The 17485-nt window shown below is 37.8% G+C and overlaps 1 protein-coding gene across 4 annotated transcripts in view; it reads left to right on the forward strand.

Annotated features, from left to right (window-relative positions):
* The first annotated feature begins 383 nt into the window (after positions 1-383).
* The window catches only part of LOC124545392 (calcium uptake protein 1 homolog, mitochondrial), a 231674-nt gene continuing 214572 nt past the window's right edge, over positions 384-17485 (forward strand). For all 4 annotated transcript variants that reach the window (XM_047124305.1, XM_047124308.1, XM_047124303.1 and 1 more), the window contains exon 1: positions 384-472. The gene's annotated coding sequence lies outside the window, so the exon portion shown is untranslated. The remainder of the gene's footprint in view (positions 473-17485) is intronic.

The following is a 17485-nucleotide window of genomic DNA, read 5'->3' on the forward strand; positions in this document are numbered from 1 at the left end:
TTTAGCTGCTAAATAAATTTTTCTGGTGTACCGGTACTAAAGTCATTGCTCAGTAATTGCTAAATTGCAAAATCGAAAGCATATAGCGATAATTAAATACCGGTTTCTCGATCATTAATTTCGCTCAAACTTATCAAACATATTAATTACTATATCACTAGAGTTAGCTCTATTTATATGATCAATTTCGCTCAAGCAAAACAGAGCTCTTATTTGACAAATATGTGAAGCAGCATAGTGGTAACTAATATGACAAACACGTGATACCTGATACTATATACTATATCACTTTTCGTCAATTATTTTAAACTTGATTACATTTATATTGTCCCTCTCCTGCCGCAATACAACCAAAGAAATGCGTGATTGACTGGCTTGTATAGTGAAGATCTGTGGAGAGGCGTGTTTAGTTTAGCAGTAGCAGAATAGCAGTAGAGTTGTAAGAAGGACCAGGAGGCAACAGGGAATCAAAGTAAGCACAGAGAAACTGTTGCTGCATGATCGTGTATTGACTTACGAATATTCTCTATTCGTAATGACTATTATTTCTGTGCTTCTTTGCGTATTGCAGCTTCAACAAATGCTGATAAAGTTATTGACCTTGTTGAAAGCTGAAGTTAGGCAATCCCCGTATAATAACAGCTATGTCAGTTTTGTGGACGTTTAGTTAATAGAAACAGTATTTTTGCATAGCGAAGCTACTACACAATACGAGTTAATATTTAATTATGAAGTATTTCATATCGGACGGATTTGTAAAAAGTTTACAGAAGATAGCTTGCAAATATAAAGCTCACAAATAAGTTGACACTTGTGCACACCACCCACATTTCGTCCAGTCAACGTGGATTCTAATAAGTAAATTCGTCGATGAAAGACTTCATTTTCCCTGGAAGTATGTTAAACTGAAATTCAAGTAGGCCTAACTGTGTTCCCACATAGTTGAGCACTGGAGTGACAAACGTAGGCAATAATTTTGCGAACTTAACGAATAAGGCGTTTGCAAAGTACGTGAACAATGAAACAGCCTACCTACATTCTAAGACCGGCGAGCTTTCACAGAAGATGATGGTATTGAAGTTTATTTTACTGGAAACTACACTTGAACAAAAAGAAATCGGGAATTAACCTTGTGTGACAGATAGTAAACGAGCAAGCAGAGAAAATTACATACATTGGCTTGTAGTTAAAAGAATAGTTTAATGTAAATCGAATTCGCAAGATAAGTGCACATTGTACGCTGTGCTTGCACAATTGTTAGAGTTTACAAAAGAAAGAATTGGACAGACACTAAATGGAAGTCTCTTTTTACTCTGTGAAAAAGTGAAAAGGGTGAAACATGAACCTCTGAATACACCACCATTAAATTATGGGAGTCAGGCCCACAAGATCTTGCACATCTAAAAGGATCTTCATGGTCGATATTCTGTTCCTTGCTTTCTGTTGTCATTTAGTGTGGATGTTGGCCCCTAGCAGGTCATTGTAGTGCATATCTTACTTGGCTGATTCTGTGGTGTCCTTAAGTATGAGGGCATCAAAGGGCAGCTGTTCAATGTGTCCTAGTCCCTACAGATGTGTGCTCAGCATTAGGTCTAGAAGTGCTACTGACATAGTAGTGGTTTATACTCTGCTTATATATAACCTACAAGAAATCGTCATATATATGGTAATTTGCATAAATAAAAAATTTATTCTTGATGTTAATTTCATTTATTAATGCTTAGCTAGTTTAATATATTTCTTTTGTATAGGCCTATTAAAAAAATCTAAATACTGAAGAAAATACATTCAATGTGTTCTATTATAAAAATCCCCTTCCTTCTTTCTGGCTCTCCACAAATTAGTGTGTAACATTACTTGAACAATTGGAAACAGGATGTTTGATTTAGATATGTGTTGTACTATGCACTTAAAAAACACCACCTTGCCTCATCAACAGTAAGATGGCAAGATAACTGTGAGTTGAACAGTTACGATGAAAAACAATATTACAGGAAGTATTGAGATGCTGATAAAGGAAACTTTTTGAAAATAAGAGGCTGATAGTGTAAGGACGACATTAAGGGTCTACATTACAGTTAAAGCATTCTTGTCTAGGAACTAATAATGTGCATAGTGAATGTACTGCAATGAGAACCAACATACACATTACAACTGCAGAAGACACCCACCTTGCATAGAAAATGGGGTGAAACACTGGTTTTCTCCAAATGTGTACAAATACAAGGGAATTGTGCTTTAGGTGTAACCAGATGGAGTCTTGCACTTTTGAGGACTCTGGTTCCAGGTTCCGAGAGGATGGAGTCCCATACTCTTTCCAGACACCCTTATTTAAATTTTTGACGATTTTTCCTAAATTGTCAGGCAATTGCTGTGATGGGTCCTTCAACAATTCTGTGGCCAACCATTTGGCCTCTCCTTGTTAAGTATTATGCATACACTGATATGTCTTGTACGAGCTACATTTCATTTCTCTTCATATTACCAAGCGAAGTTGCACAGTGGTTAGCACACTGTACTCTCATTTGGGAGGATGACAGTTAAACCCGTGTCTGGCCATCCTGATTTAGGTTTTCTGTGATCTCCTGAAATCATTTAGGGCAAATGCTGGGATGGTTCCTTTGAAATGGTACAGCTGACTTTCTTCCCTAGTTTTCCCTAATCTGATGGGACTGATGATCTTGCTATTTGGTCCCTTTGCCCAAATCAACCAATCTCTTCGTATTAAGCTAGATCTGTGGGCTGGTAAAATACTAATGTTGTTGATGTTGTTGTGGTGGTCTTCAGTCCTGAGACTGGTTTGATGCAGCTCTCCATGCTACTATATCCTGTGCAAGCTTCTTCATCTCCCAGTACCTACTGCAACCTTCTGATTCTACTTAGTGTATTCATCTCTTGGTCTCCCTCTATGATTTTTTCCCTCCACGCTGCCCTCCAGTACTAAATTGGTGATCCCTTGATGCCTCAGAACATGTCCTACCAACCGATCCCTTCTTCTAGTAAAGTTGTGCCACAAACTTCTCTTCTCTCCAATCCTATTCAATACTTCCTCATTAGTTATGTGATCTACCCATCTAATCTTCAGCATTCTTCTGTAGCACCACATTTCAAAAGCTTCTATTCTCTTCTTGTCCAAACTATGTATCATCCATGTTTCACTTCCATACATGGCTACACTCCATACAAATACTTTCAGAAACGACTTCCTAACACTTAAATCTATACTCAATGTTAACAAATTTCTCTTCTTCGGAAATGCTTTCCTTGCCATTACCAGTCTACATTTTATATCCTCTCTACATCGACCATCATCAGTTATTTTGCTCCCCAAATAGCAAAACTCCTTTACTACTTTAAGTGTCTCATTTTCTAGTGTAATTCCCTCAGCATCGGCCGACTTAATTTGACTACATTCCATTATCCTCGCTTTGCTTTTGTTGATGTTCATCTTATACCCTCCTTTCAAGACACTATCCATTCCGTTCAACTGCTCTTCCAAATCCTTTCCTGTCTCTGAGAGAATTACAATGTCATCGGTGAACCTCAAAGTTTTCATTTCTTCTCCATGGATTTTAATACCTACTCCGACTTTTTTTTTTCCCCTTCACTGCTTGCTCAATATACAAATTGAATAACATTGGGGAAAGGTTACAACCATGTCTCACTCCCTTCCCAACCACGGCTTCCCTTTCATGTCCCTTGACTCTTATAACTGCCATCTGCTTTCTGTACAAATTATAAATAGTCTTTCGCTCCCTGTATTTTACCCCTGCCGTCTTTAGAATTTGAAAGAGAGTATTCCAGTCAACATTGTCAAAAGCCTTCTCTAAGTCTACAGTTGCTAGAAATGTAGGTTTGCCTTTCCTTAATCTTTCTTCTAAGATAGGTCGTAGCGTCAGTATTGCCTCACGTGTTCCAACATTTCTACTGAAGCCAAACTGATATTCCCCGAGGTTGGCTTCTACTAGTTTTTCCATTCGTCTGTAAAGAATTCGCATTGGTATTTTGCAGCCGTGACTTATTAAACTGATAATTCGGTAATTTTCACATCTGTCAACACCTGCTTTCTTTGGAATTGGAATTATTATATTCTTCTTGAAGTCTGAGGGAATTTCGCCTGTCTCATACATCTTGCTCACCAGATGGCAGAGTTTTGTCAAGACTGGCTCTCCCAAGGCTGTCAGTAGTTCTAATGGAATTTTGTCTACTCGCGGGGCCTTGTTTCGACTCAGGTCTTTCAGTGCTCTGTCAAACTCTTCACGCAGTATCCTATCTCCCGTTTCATCTTCATCTACCTCCTCTTCCATTTCCATAATATTGTCCTCAAGAACATCGCCCTTGTATAGACCCTCTGTATACTCCATCCACCTTTCTGCCTTTCCCTTCTTTTGCGTAGAACTGGGTTTCCATCTGAGCTCTTGATATTCATGCAAGTGGTTCTGTTTTCTCCAAAGGTCTCTTTAATTTTCCTGTAGGCAGTATCTATCTTACCTCTAGTGAGATAAGCCTCTACATCCTTACATTTGTCCTCTAGCCATCCCTGCTTAGCCGTTTTGTACTTCCTGTCGATCTCATTTTTGAGACGTTTGTATTCCTTTTTGCCTGCTTCATTTACTGTATTTTTATATTTTCTCCTTTCATCAATTAAATTCAATATCTCTTCTGTTACCCAAGGATTTCTACTAGCCCTCGTCTTTTTACCTACTTGATTCTCTGCTGCCTTCACTACTTCATCCCTCAAAGCTACCCATTCTTTTTCTACTGTATTTCTTTCCCCCATTTTTTTCAATTGTTCCCTTATGCTCTCCCTAAAACTGTGTACAACCTCTGGTTTAGTCAGTTTATCCAGGTCCCACCTCCTTAAATTCCCATCTTTTTGTAGTTTCTTCAGTTTTAATCTACAGTTCATAACCAACAGATTGTGGTCAGAGTCCACATCTGCCCCTGGAAATGTCTTACAATTTAAAACCTGGTTCCTAAATCTCTGTCTTACCATTACATAAACTATCTGAAATCTGTCAGTATCTCCAGGCTTCTTCCATGTATACAACCTTCTTTTATGATTCTTGAACCAAGTGTTAGCTATGATTAAGTTGTGCTCTGTGCAAAATTCTACCAGGCAGCTTCCTCTTTGATTTTTTACCCCCCAATCCATATTCACCTACTACGTTTCCTTCTCTTCCTTTTCCTATTCTAGAATTCCAGTCACTCATGACTATTAAATTTTTGTCTCCCTTCACTACCTGAATAATTTCTTTTATCTCATCATACATTTCATCAATTTCTTCATCATCTGCAGAACTAGTTGGCATATAAACTTGTACTACTGTAGTAGACATGGGCTTCGTGTCTATCTTGGCCACAATAATGCGTTCACTATGCTGTTTGTAGTAACTTACCCGCACTCCTATTTTTTATTCATTATTAAACATACTCCTGCATTACCCCTATTTGATTTTGTATTTATAACCCTGTATTCACCTGACCAAAAGTCTTGTTCCTCCTGCCACTGAACTTCACTAATTCCCACTATATCTAACTTTAACCTATCCATTTCCCTTTTTAAATTTTCTAACCTACCTGCCTGATTAAGGGATCTGACATTCCACACTCCAATCCATAAAACACCAGTTTTCTTTCTCCTGATAACGACGTCCTCTTGAGTAATCCCCACCCGGAGATCCGAAAGGGGGACTATTTTACCTCCGGAATATTTTACCCAAGAGGTCGCCATCATCCTTTAACCATACAGTAAAGCTGCATGCCCTTGGGAAGAATTATGGCTGTAGTTTCCCGTTGCTTTCAGCCGTTCGCAGTACCAGCACAGCAAGACTGTTGCCCCTACAACTACTGAAAAGGCTGCTGCCCCTCTTCAGGAACCACACGTTTGTCTGGCCTCTCAACAGATGCTCCTCCGATATGGTCGCACGTACAGTACAGCTATCTGTATCGCTGAGGCACGGAAGCCTCCCCACCAACGGCAAGGTCCGTGTTTCATGGGGTGGGGGGGGGGGGGGGAACCCCATGCTACCTCCTCCCTTGACACCAGTAATTCTGTTAACCACCCACTTACCAGCACTCTTCTGATCAACTGACCTGGAAAAGCTCGTCCACATTCTTCGCCACGGCCTAAACTGACTCTTCATGTCCTGTAATACTCCACACCCATCACCGTGAGTAGTTTTCCATTGCCCGCCCAACTTACAGAATGTCATTGTCTGTTTGTTTTCCAATCCTGTTCCAAACCTTGCATCCCATGGGTTAGTCCATTGTGGCTGGCCCGGGTGTAAGACCTGCCCCATACACTTACCCACCCATCCACCGCAATCCAGTCCCAGGCATTTCTTACTCAATAAAAGGAAAGGCCATATATGAAAGCAGCCATGTTATGCATCAACTATGCTGGAATTACTGTACATCATTCTATGTGGACATGACAACTAACCAACTATCTATGTGGATGATCGTTCTCTGCCAGACTGTCAGAAACTGCAAGTTTTACCATCCAATCGGGGAACTTGCTGCATACCACAAGAAGTTTTATTTCAACAATTGCTTCACTATAATGACAGTTTTGATATTTCTTTCCAACATAATTTTCTCTAAACAAAACAGGCGGGAATTGCCCTGCACTTTGGCATTTCCCCTGGCCTAAATCTCCTTTGAACTATTTCCTATTGCACCACCTTACCTTTTCCATCTCTCTTCTGCCCATCCCCATCCAGGTTGTATACTGCCTTATCCCACCACTCTTCTCTCTCCCCCCCCCCCCCCCCCCTCTCTTCCCAATATGGCCTTCACCCTTCTCCCTCTCTCTCTCTCTCTCTCCCCCCCCTTCCAGTCTCTCTCTCTTCATCACCGCTTTCCTATCCTTTTTCCCATGCCCTTCCCACTCCCCCTCCCTCCCTCCCTCTTTCTATATCTCTTTTATGCTCTACCTTCTGTACCCCTTTAGTTTTATGTTCAACCATTGAGTCACCTATCAGAATTAGTCTCTCTTTCTTCCAACCCCTCCTCCTTTCTTTCCTATGCTCTTCTCTCCTTCAGCCCAGGCACTAGCTTTCAATAATGTCTTGCGGCAGCCACAGGAGTGTTTGTTTGGGTGTCTGTGTGGTTATGTGTGTACTTTTACTAGAAAAAGTGCAGGAGTCAAAAGATACCCTGTACAGTGTTTTCTGTTACATGGTTCTAGGCTCCACACATCAGTCCACTATAGATGAGTGGTTGCCTTTCCATTATTTTACATACTGTTCCATCCACGGATTTCACTTAAACAATACTGAAGTCATTCATTTATATATTATGTCGTCTAGATCTTGCCATCAACTTAGAGTAAGAAACAGACGCAGAGACCAGGACAAGATGCAAATATGCAAAGAAATGTTAGTGACAGGTGAGATTTGGAAATTAAAGACGGAATGCAGAGAGAAGTTTCCAGTCTGGCTGAAATTAAAGAACAAAATAGTCAAAAAGGAGCAGCAACGAAGGAAGTGGAAAGAAGCACGATAAGAAAAGAAAATGTGTAAGAAGTCATAGAATACAAAGAAATGAAAGTGAGATAGCTGGGGATAGGAAAATTCTATCATTTGAGGCCAGCTTGATGACAGGAATAAATTAGGTGCTAACATCAAGTATTTCATTTGCAAAGTGTTTATGCAAAATATGTTTGGAAATTGTAGGGTAGTGTTAGCTGTAGAAACACAATGTTGGTACCAAATTTTCACTTGCATGTATAGATTGTAGCAAATTTTCAGAAATAAAGGCAGGAACATGTGTTAGAGAAAGAGGTGGGGACACAATAGAAGCATTTGAAAGCCTGAAGACTTCAATGACCATGTTTTTGAAAGTGTGTAAAGAGAGCTAGCAGCATTTCTCCTATAAAATTTAAATAGCATGTGTGCCTTGATCATGGGGGGGGATCTGTTTTGTAAAAGACTCCATTGTAAATTTCAGATGTGTGTATCCTGTTTACAGAGCATAATTCAGAAAGTTACAGAAAATTAAATCATATCCAGTTGAATTAGACAGTGGGCTATGTTTCCAGTTAAGAAAATGTTGTGATATTGAGGTTAGTTAATTATATAAAATGTGTGTTAGCCAGTCAGCAGTTGGTATTTGTAAGTTGATGCTTGATTAAAATATTGTCTATTGACATTTTCATTGAAGTTTTAATGCACTATTGAAACAAATAGTTCAGCACAATAGTAAAATGTGCCGGAATTTTAATTGGCAGAAATGTGAATTGAACACAGATGTAGACATTCAGTGGTTTTTCTCAATAGATCTGTTTTGGATGATAACAAAAATGGTTCCTCAAATGAGACAGCAATCAGTTCCTATAATGTGTGTTACCTGATCAAGTGTGTAATATATAACAGCATTGCTATTTAGTGTGGTTTAAGACCCATCTTTGAAAAATAAAGTAGCAAAGGTTCATGAAGTACAAGGGAGAAAGTGATGCATGTCATTGCCTGCCAAAAATGAGAGACCAATATGGAAATCAGCAATTTTTTGTTTCTCTTTTCAGAAGCTCCTTATTTATGTCCAGTAGCATTGTTCCCCCTCATTTCCCCAAACACGAGACATGTGTAATGATCTAATGAAAAGCTATAAGTAGTACACATAGAATAAAGATAATGAAAGTAAAAAAAAAAGGCAGAGATTGGCGTTCTGCTATGCTAATTAGTACTGTACTTTTTATGAAAACCTACAAAACAATTACAGTCTTGTGTGTTTAACCAATACTGTACAACTAATTATGCTGTATAAATTTACAATATTCTTCTAAATAACATAAAAGTTATTACTTTATTGTCACTGTTTAATAAAACTGTTAGGGAATTCTTGTGTGGTTAATGCTTTTATTCAGTAGGAGAACTTTTAGGTCACATGGAATAAAGACACTATGAACCAAAGAGTGCAAACTCTGTTACTACAAATAGAGCAAGTTTCTCTTTAGACAAAACTTAAATTTATTTTTTGCAATACAGTGTGATATATGTAATAATCTTCTTTAGTCTATTATTTAGATCAAATGACATGCTCTTACAAATCATGTGAACTTTATCTTTTATCAATTAGTTTTATTTTCTTTATGTACAGTAGTATTCACAAATTTCTTGTAAGTAAATTTCACTACTTGAAGTAGGGAAATACGGAAGCGTCCGATCCCGCCCGTCTGCTTTGACCCATGACGTCACAAATATGGCGGAAACAAAAACAAACACACACACTTTCCACAAGAAGCCTAATGACACTAACGGGACAAGCGCGGGAAATGGGGTGTTTTGGGTGGGGGGCAAACTAAATATAAACAAATTTAGACGCCTTGCGTAGCTACAACGTGTAAGTGAAGACAGCCATGCATGAATACCCACCCAACTACCAGGGGTCGTAACCCCTGCAACTCATAGAAGATAAAGATGCTTCAGTAGCTGATTAGTGTTTTATGTCTTTAAAAAAAAAAAATCTCACGGGATAGAACGAACAGATCAGAAAAGTAAATAAAATAAGATAAAACAGAACTGGAGACAGCCACACTCAAACCAAACTCCGCGCCGTCATGACGTCACACACGACAACACCCTTCCGTCACGGGTCAAAGCCGACGCGTGGATCGGACGCTTCTGTCGACACTGAAGTAGTTATGCTTAAAAATACATTTAAGTGTCATAATTAAATAGGTACTCATCAGTCTTCATGTACAAACTACTTTATCAAAACGCAATTTTAGGAATCCCTTTATTATTGTCTTTCTTTGAACAAAAATATAACTAAATACACAAAGCAAAATTTTATTGTCAAAATAGACAAGTGTTCCAAGTGCCACATCAGGAATGGAGATTGATGTGAGGAATGTCAACATTATTTTCATGAGGGTGTTATATAAATTACGTGAGGAATGATACTGGCTGTTATAGAGATGCCATAATTTTCAATATAGCTACACAACTTCAAACAGATTCAGCAATAACACAAATGTCTGCACAATTGCATGATGCAATTTGTAGGAGTAATGTTCAGGCTAGACCACTAGACTGAATTACAGTCAACTCTTGCAAACCAGTGAAATGATCCACGAGATGCTACAAGCTTAAAGCCAACCCAACAAGTTCAGAAGCAGCCGATAGGGCAGATGTAAAGTGCAAACTAAGGGCAGAAAGGAAAGTGTAAAGAAGTTCAAATAAGTTGTATTACTGTGTACCAGTCATGGAAGGGGAATGTGTAAGCTGATACAGAACTCTTTGTAAAATGATTACCAGGTTAGTAGTACAGTGTTCAAAAGAATTAGAGGAACACGTGTATCGTCTGGTATGTTAAATTTATTTTTATGCAGGTGCTACCTGTGGTCTTATTGCATGGCTTCGAATCTTCACTTTCAATGCAGGCAACAATTAAAATTATTCGCATCTTTTGTCTTTCTCATGCATTAATATCAGGTGACCCCTCAGAAGGAAGTGAGTATCGGTGTCCCACGAGTGCTTTAAATTCTGGCCATTATTAACAGATCTTAACAATAGAATATATTGGCCACTTAGGTTCGAATCATAGGGAAAAAGAATTACCTCGCAGAATTATACATAATGAATTGATCACAGTGTTTGGAAAGAAATTGCGGAGGAGAAATTTACAAAGCACATGGCATATACAAACAATTAACTCTTTCTGAACCATACTTTTCCAGCATTTTATGTCATTTTCCGCTAAAAGAATCAAAGAGACTGTGTAAAATTGAACAAAAGCAATGAAAGGTGATCAATAACTCCAGGGATTAAAGTATCTAGTGATTAAACAAAAGAGCTGTTTCTAATTTAGAGGACAAGCTGTAGTCAAGAGTTGACTGTTCAGTAGCACAAATACTGTTAAATCGTTCACTCTGTTACTTCTAAAGGGAATAGCAAAATAACACTGCATATGGAACTGTGGCCTCGGAAATTAGCTGTGGAAGAAATGACACGTTGAAATCACCAGTCCCCAAATTCAGTGATCAGTTTCTTGCATTGAATATAGTAACAAAAACCAATGCATTAGATTTACTTTGGGTGACACTGCGTGTACTATCAGTAGCACTAATTAAAAAAAAATAAAAAAATGGCGCTGTTAATGCGATTACAAAATTCATCGTGTCATTAAGAAATAATTATTCTGGTGACCATGGTGATGATTTTAGTAGAATGTTAAAAGCTTGTGCTAACTATCTATAGGATGTCTTTGCAAATAATAAATGCCTCTGACCAAATTGTCTGATAAACTTAAATATACTGTTGTAAAAACCCTCTGTAATATTGCAGATAAGCATATCACTTCTGATTTCATTCATTTTACTTTTTCTGGTCTTTACAAACGTTTTTGAGAAGTTATTTGCATCCATATATCTTGATTGTGATGTCTTGCTGTGCTGTGGGAGGCATCATCTTTACAATTGCAACACATATTCTTACTTCCTTGAGGTGAACTGAATAACAAGCTACAGTGGAGCTGACATGCAAATAAACTAATCAAAAAGCTCAGTTCAGCATGTTTTAGGAGTATGTTTTGTTCACTAAAGTCGAGTGTGTGTGTGTGTGTGTGTGTGTGTGTGTGTGTGTGTGTGTGGGGGGGGGGGGGTAGTGCTGAGCTGAGAAAGATGATTGTTTTGACTAATGTCATTCTCATCATTTTCTTGCAAAGACAAGAATATCTGATTATTTTGCGTATTTTCACTCTCTCTCTTCTAATAGAATTTCCTCCTAGGACAGTGCATCAAAAATGAAGAAAGTATTTATTCAGAAGAAATGAGCTATAAGAATATTGTGTAAAGAGGGTAACTGTTCACCTTGCAGATGTCTCCTTAAGGATCTTGGAATTCTCACTTGACAGTATAATACTCCGTATTGCTCTTTGTTGTTGGTATTAAAAATCATTGTCAGTTGAACTGTGATTTGCACTATTATGATAGGAGACAAAAAATAATTTTCATCTTCACTTTACCACGTTGCCCAAAGTTCGGACTGGAGTGATATATATACTTGGCAACAAAGATATGAGGTGTGATACAGAAAGTAATGGGAATTTTTGTTCTTCAAGAATATTTATCATCATCATCCACTTTGTCCCCTTCAAATTAATCCTCCTCAGATATAATGCACTAGTACCAGCACTTTTTCCAATCTTGCAAGCATTTCTGTAATTCACTTTTCATAATCGTGTTCAGCTCCATCAGCGTTTCTGTTTTTTGTCATCAATGGTGACAAAACATCATCCTTTCATGGTTCTCTTCAGTCTCGGGAATAGAAACAAGTTCCAGGGAGCCATGTCCAGTGAGTATAGTGGCTGAGGCAGCATAATTTTTTTAACACAAAAAATCATGAACAAGTGTTGAGTTGTTAGAAGGAGCATTATCCCAATGCAATTTCGACGTATGGTTTTGCTATAATTCTGATGGTTTTCTTCAGATTGCTTCACACAAGCAGCACATAACTTCCAAGTAGTATTCTTTATTGACTGTACAATAACAAAACAGGAACTCATGATATACTGTTCCATTGTAATCACAGAATACAATGAGAAAAACCTTCCCATGTTATTGAACTTGTAGTTTTTTTTCGTGGGACAATTGAGCCTCTGTTCTGATGTTATACCAATGTTTCGTCACTTGTTGTAACCTCCTTTATAAGTTCTGGATCGTTGTTGACTTCTTTGAGCAATCCCTGAGCAACGTCTTTGCGACATCATTTTTGGTCAGTACCAACAATTTTGGAACAACCTTAGCTGGTACACATTTCATGCCCAAAGGGTCCAAAAAAATTGCTTGGCATTAGTCAGATGATATGGCGACGTCATCAGAAACCTCTCTGATGGTGCTTCGGCAGTTTGCCAGAACCATTTTCTTTAATGCTTCCACATTGCCAGCATTAATTGATGTGCTATGACATCCAGGGCAGTCTCCGTCTTCAGCATCTTCTCGATCATTTATGTAATACTTATGCTGCTCGTAAACTCTTGTCTTAGTCATAGTAGATTCACCAAAACACACAATCAACATTTTGAAAGTAGTGCTGCATTTTTCAAGAAAAAATTAATACAAATTCTTTCAATGAAAATGTTTTTTGAAAGTAAAAATTCAACAAACACTCAAAAACACACACAACATTTTCAACTGTCAGATATAAATTAAATACATCAGGAACTGGTGTACCAGCAAGAGATATATATAAAAAACTTGAAAATTGGATGTATAAATTTTGCGGAAAATTAAAAATTCCTGTTACCTTTTGATCACATGTCATATTCACCAAGCTCATATCCAACATAAAGTAAGAAATCGGAAATCATTGCCTGAAAAGAAAATTAAAAAATTTATATATACTTCATGTGCCACTTTTAGAAACTGCATAATAAGTAGTACCACAGTGTATTACAGGCATTTAGGTATGTAGGTATCTATTTGCAATGGAAATACCTATGTTGTGTCTATACATATAAATATCAAACTATTGGTAGCAGCTGTTTTATGTAATTTTATGTTATTACTTTCAAAGTAAAGGCTCTCTTTCTAATTTACTAGGTTACAATTGGCTGGTGTAGTCACAGATAGTTTTAAACAGTCAGATGTTGGTTTATTATTGATGAAATGTAAAGATTAAGTTGTCTTGACTTGCTTGTCTTGACACATTCCACATCTTGAAGGTTTTCCTTCACGATGTAATCTATGCAAGATGGATGGATGGATGGATGATTGAATGAACAAATTTGATCTTCAGCAATGAAGCAGCAGATGCAATACCCAAACTGCTGACTGGTGGAGAACATACTGCAGTGTGACCTGTGCTCTGCCTCAGCTAATTTGTAGTTAGATTAGGAGTTTGAGCCGAAAGATTGCAGGAATCATAATACGATAATCTGTGATCCCTTTTTGCTTGCTGTGCTTATGTACCGTGCTGCTTATTCTTGTTGTTGACTCTGTACCCTGGCTTACATCTTGAGGCTAAAAATGCAAGTCCAAACTATCTGTCAGCTACACACAAGAAGAGATATTACTACTTCTTAAAACATTGTATATTGACTTAATATTGCAACAGGAAACACTGTTTGTTATGCTTTTTTGTTTTTAAATGTTGACATTCAATGCATTAATTGAGCAGTCTTTTAGAGACAGAATGAATTTTCAGCTGTCCTCATGATGTCCTCCTTTTATTGTCATGAGCTTCAGCATTCTCTGGAACACAGCATGTATCCGAGAATGGGAGTACCTCTATGAAGTAACCAATAATGCAGCAAGTGACGAATGGCAGAAACCAGCTGTCGGCACCACCCTTTCTTGTACAAACACAGTCTCCAGCTTCCTACTTTCATGCATGTACAAACAAATAGTTGTATTGTATGCATATTCACATTTTAGCCACAAATTTAGATGCACAAAAATACACAGCATTCACCAGTAACAGATAACAGTAGGTAGATTACCACTTTTGTGAAATGATACATTACATTCCAGTCCAGTATTTCTGTGTGACAGCTTCATATCTTCAGTGGTGTTATTGGGGAGTTGGATAGTTTTGGATATGTGGGTGTGAGGAAAGAAATAGATTTCAGATGATTTGAATCATCCATTTGACTCCGGAATATCACTGGTGAAACTTTGTAATTCTTGATCACCTTAATATAGAACACTGTCTTTTGATCCATGGTATCCAACTGTGACATACAGAGCCTCCAAACCATGACACTCATAGTGATACTATAAGGGTATACCATATTTTGACATAATGTCATGTGTATGCTGATACGAGAGCATTAAGTGTTTTGGGTGTTGATATGTGCTCTGCCTCATCTGATGAAAATGACAGTGTCACACACATTTTAATGTTTTTTGAGACAATGAGACATTTAAAAAGAAATTAATATAGAAGACATAGTGTCTTTCATGTTGTTTTATAAATTCCAATGAATTACATGAATAAGTCAAACAAGTTTGTTGTATATTTTGACTGTGATGCTTCAATCACGTTTTTACTATTTTAATTTGCATTCATTATCTAATAACATTCAGTTTGTTAATAAAGCTTGATTAATAGTTATTGAAAAGACACTAATAGTCATGTTGCCAAGCATCTAGAACCCTACAACAATACATCATCTTAAGTGTAAATCTTTTCTACTAAAAACAATCGTAGTGTTCTAGATATTGAATTTTTACTGTATTTAAAGTTACATAATACGGCATAAGTTCTGGAGGTATCCAGGTGGAAACTGCTCAAGATGGTGGTGTCATTAGGAGAGGAAAAAAGTGGCATTCTATTGGTTGGAGTGTTGAATGTTAGATACTTTAATTGGGAAAGTAGGTTAGGAAGTTTAAAAAGAAAATGGATAAGTTGAAGATTAATGTAATGGGAATTAGTAAAGTGTAGTGGCAGAAGGAACATGACTTCTGGTTAGATGAGCACAAGGTTATAAATATAAAATCAAATAGATGCAGTGCAGGAGTAGGTCTGGTAATGAATAAGAAAATAGAAATGCAGGTAAGCTACTATGACCAGCATAGTGAATATGGTACCATAGCCAAGATAGACACAAAGCCAACACCTGCCACATTACTAAAAATTTATAAGTCAACTAACACTCCAGACAATGAAAGAGAGTGAAAGAATGTATGAAGAGATAAAAGAAATTATTCAGCTAGTTAAGGACAATGGCATTGTATGAAGTTTTACTTGTGGCTTGAATCCATGTGTTCTGTGCGTGCAAGACAAATTATATGGTGAACTGCTCCAAAGATTAACCAAGAAGAATTTCTCAGCAGGCTTGGATAACTTACCAGCACTGCAATACTTCTGAATACTGTCTTAAATACGGTCACCAGACTCACATTGAACTACGGGGGAGGGGTCAGACTTACCAATTCACCAAAATCCATCATTAATGCCTTGTAACTATCTAAATATAGTCAGCAAGACCCCTGGACTGGAAAACATACATCACTAACAAATAATAGTCTGTTTCTAGCTGGTTTGTAGTAACTTGTGCTGTTTATCTCCATAGACAAACCAGGATTCATGGCTTTAGTTGCCAAGTCCCTGTATACTGCTCTCCTTTGCAGTGTTTCCTAAGACTTGTTACAAGTTACCACTTTGTACTAAGATACAGAAATGCCTCCATCTACTGATGGAGGAATGGGTACTAGTCAAACTGTTCGCATGCAACACTGCTGAGCCCCACTTGCAGATGTCAGAGCTAGGTGGATATGAACTCACAGTAGATCCTATCTAATAACCTGACACCAGTGGTCACTCAAAAGATTTTGGGACAGATGACGTTTCAGAAAGAGATCTGGCAGTGCCCTAATATGTTCATGACCAGGTAACAGTATTTTAGTCATACTATGGAATGCTTGCTGTGCTGGTACTACGAACGGCTGAAAGCAAGGGGAAACTATAGCTGTAATTTTTCCTGAGGGCATGCAGCTTTACTATATGATTAAATGATGACGGCGTCCTCTTGGGTAAAATATTCCGGAGGTAAAATAGTCCCCCTTTCGGATCTCCGGGTGGGGATTACTCAAGAGGACGTCGTTATCAGGAGAAAGAAAACTGGTGTTTTATGGATTGGAGTGTGGAATGTCAGATCCCTTAATCAGGCAGGTAGGTTAGAAAATTTAAAAAGGGAAATGGATAGGTTAAAGTTAGATATAGTGGGAATTAGTGAAGTTCAGTGGCAGGAGGAACAAGACTTTTGGTCAGGTGAATACAGGGTTATAAATACAAAATCAAATAGGGGTAATGCAGGAGTATGTTTAATAATGAATAAAAAATAGGAGTGCGGGTAAGTTACTACAAACGGCATAGTGAACGCATTATTGTGGCCAAGATAGACACGAAGCCCATGTCTACTACAGTAGTACAAGTTTATATGCCAACTAGTTCTGCAGATGATGAAGAAATTGATGAAATGTATGATGAGATAAAAGAAATTATTCAGGTAGTGAAGGGAGACAAAAATTTAATAGTCATGAGTGACTGGAATTCTAGAATAGGAAAAGGAAGAGAAGGAAACGTAGTAGGTGAATATGGATTGGGGGGTAAAAAATCAAAGAGGAAGCTGCCTGGTAGAATTTTGCACAGAGCACAACTTAATCATAGCTAACACTTGGTTCAAGAATCATAAAAGAAGGTTGTATACATGGAAGAAGCCTGGAGATACTGACAGATTTCAGATAGTTTATGTAATGGTAAGACAGAGATTTAGGAACCAGGTTTTAAATTGTAAGACATTTCCAGGGGCAGATGTGGACTCTGACCACAATCTGTTGGTTATGAACTGTAGATTAAAACTGAAGAAACTACAAAAAGATGGGAATTTAAGGAGATGAGACCTGGATAAACTGACAGAACCAGAGGTTGTACGCAGTTTCAGGGGGAGCATAAGGGAACAATTGAAAATAATGGCGGAAAGAAGTACAGTAGAAGAAGAATGGGTAGCTTTGAGGAATGAAATAGTGAAGGCAGCA

This window comes from Schistocerca americana, chromosome 8 (genome assembly GCF_021461395.2).
Source record: "Schistocerca americana isolate TAMUIC-IGC-003095 chromosome 8, iqSchAmer2.1, whole genome shotgun sequence".
Classification (NCBI taxonomy): Eukaryota; Metazoa; Arthropoda; class Insecta; order Orthoptera; family Acrididae; genus Schistocerca; species Schistocerca americana.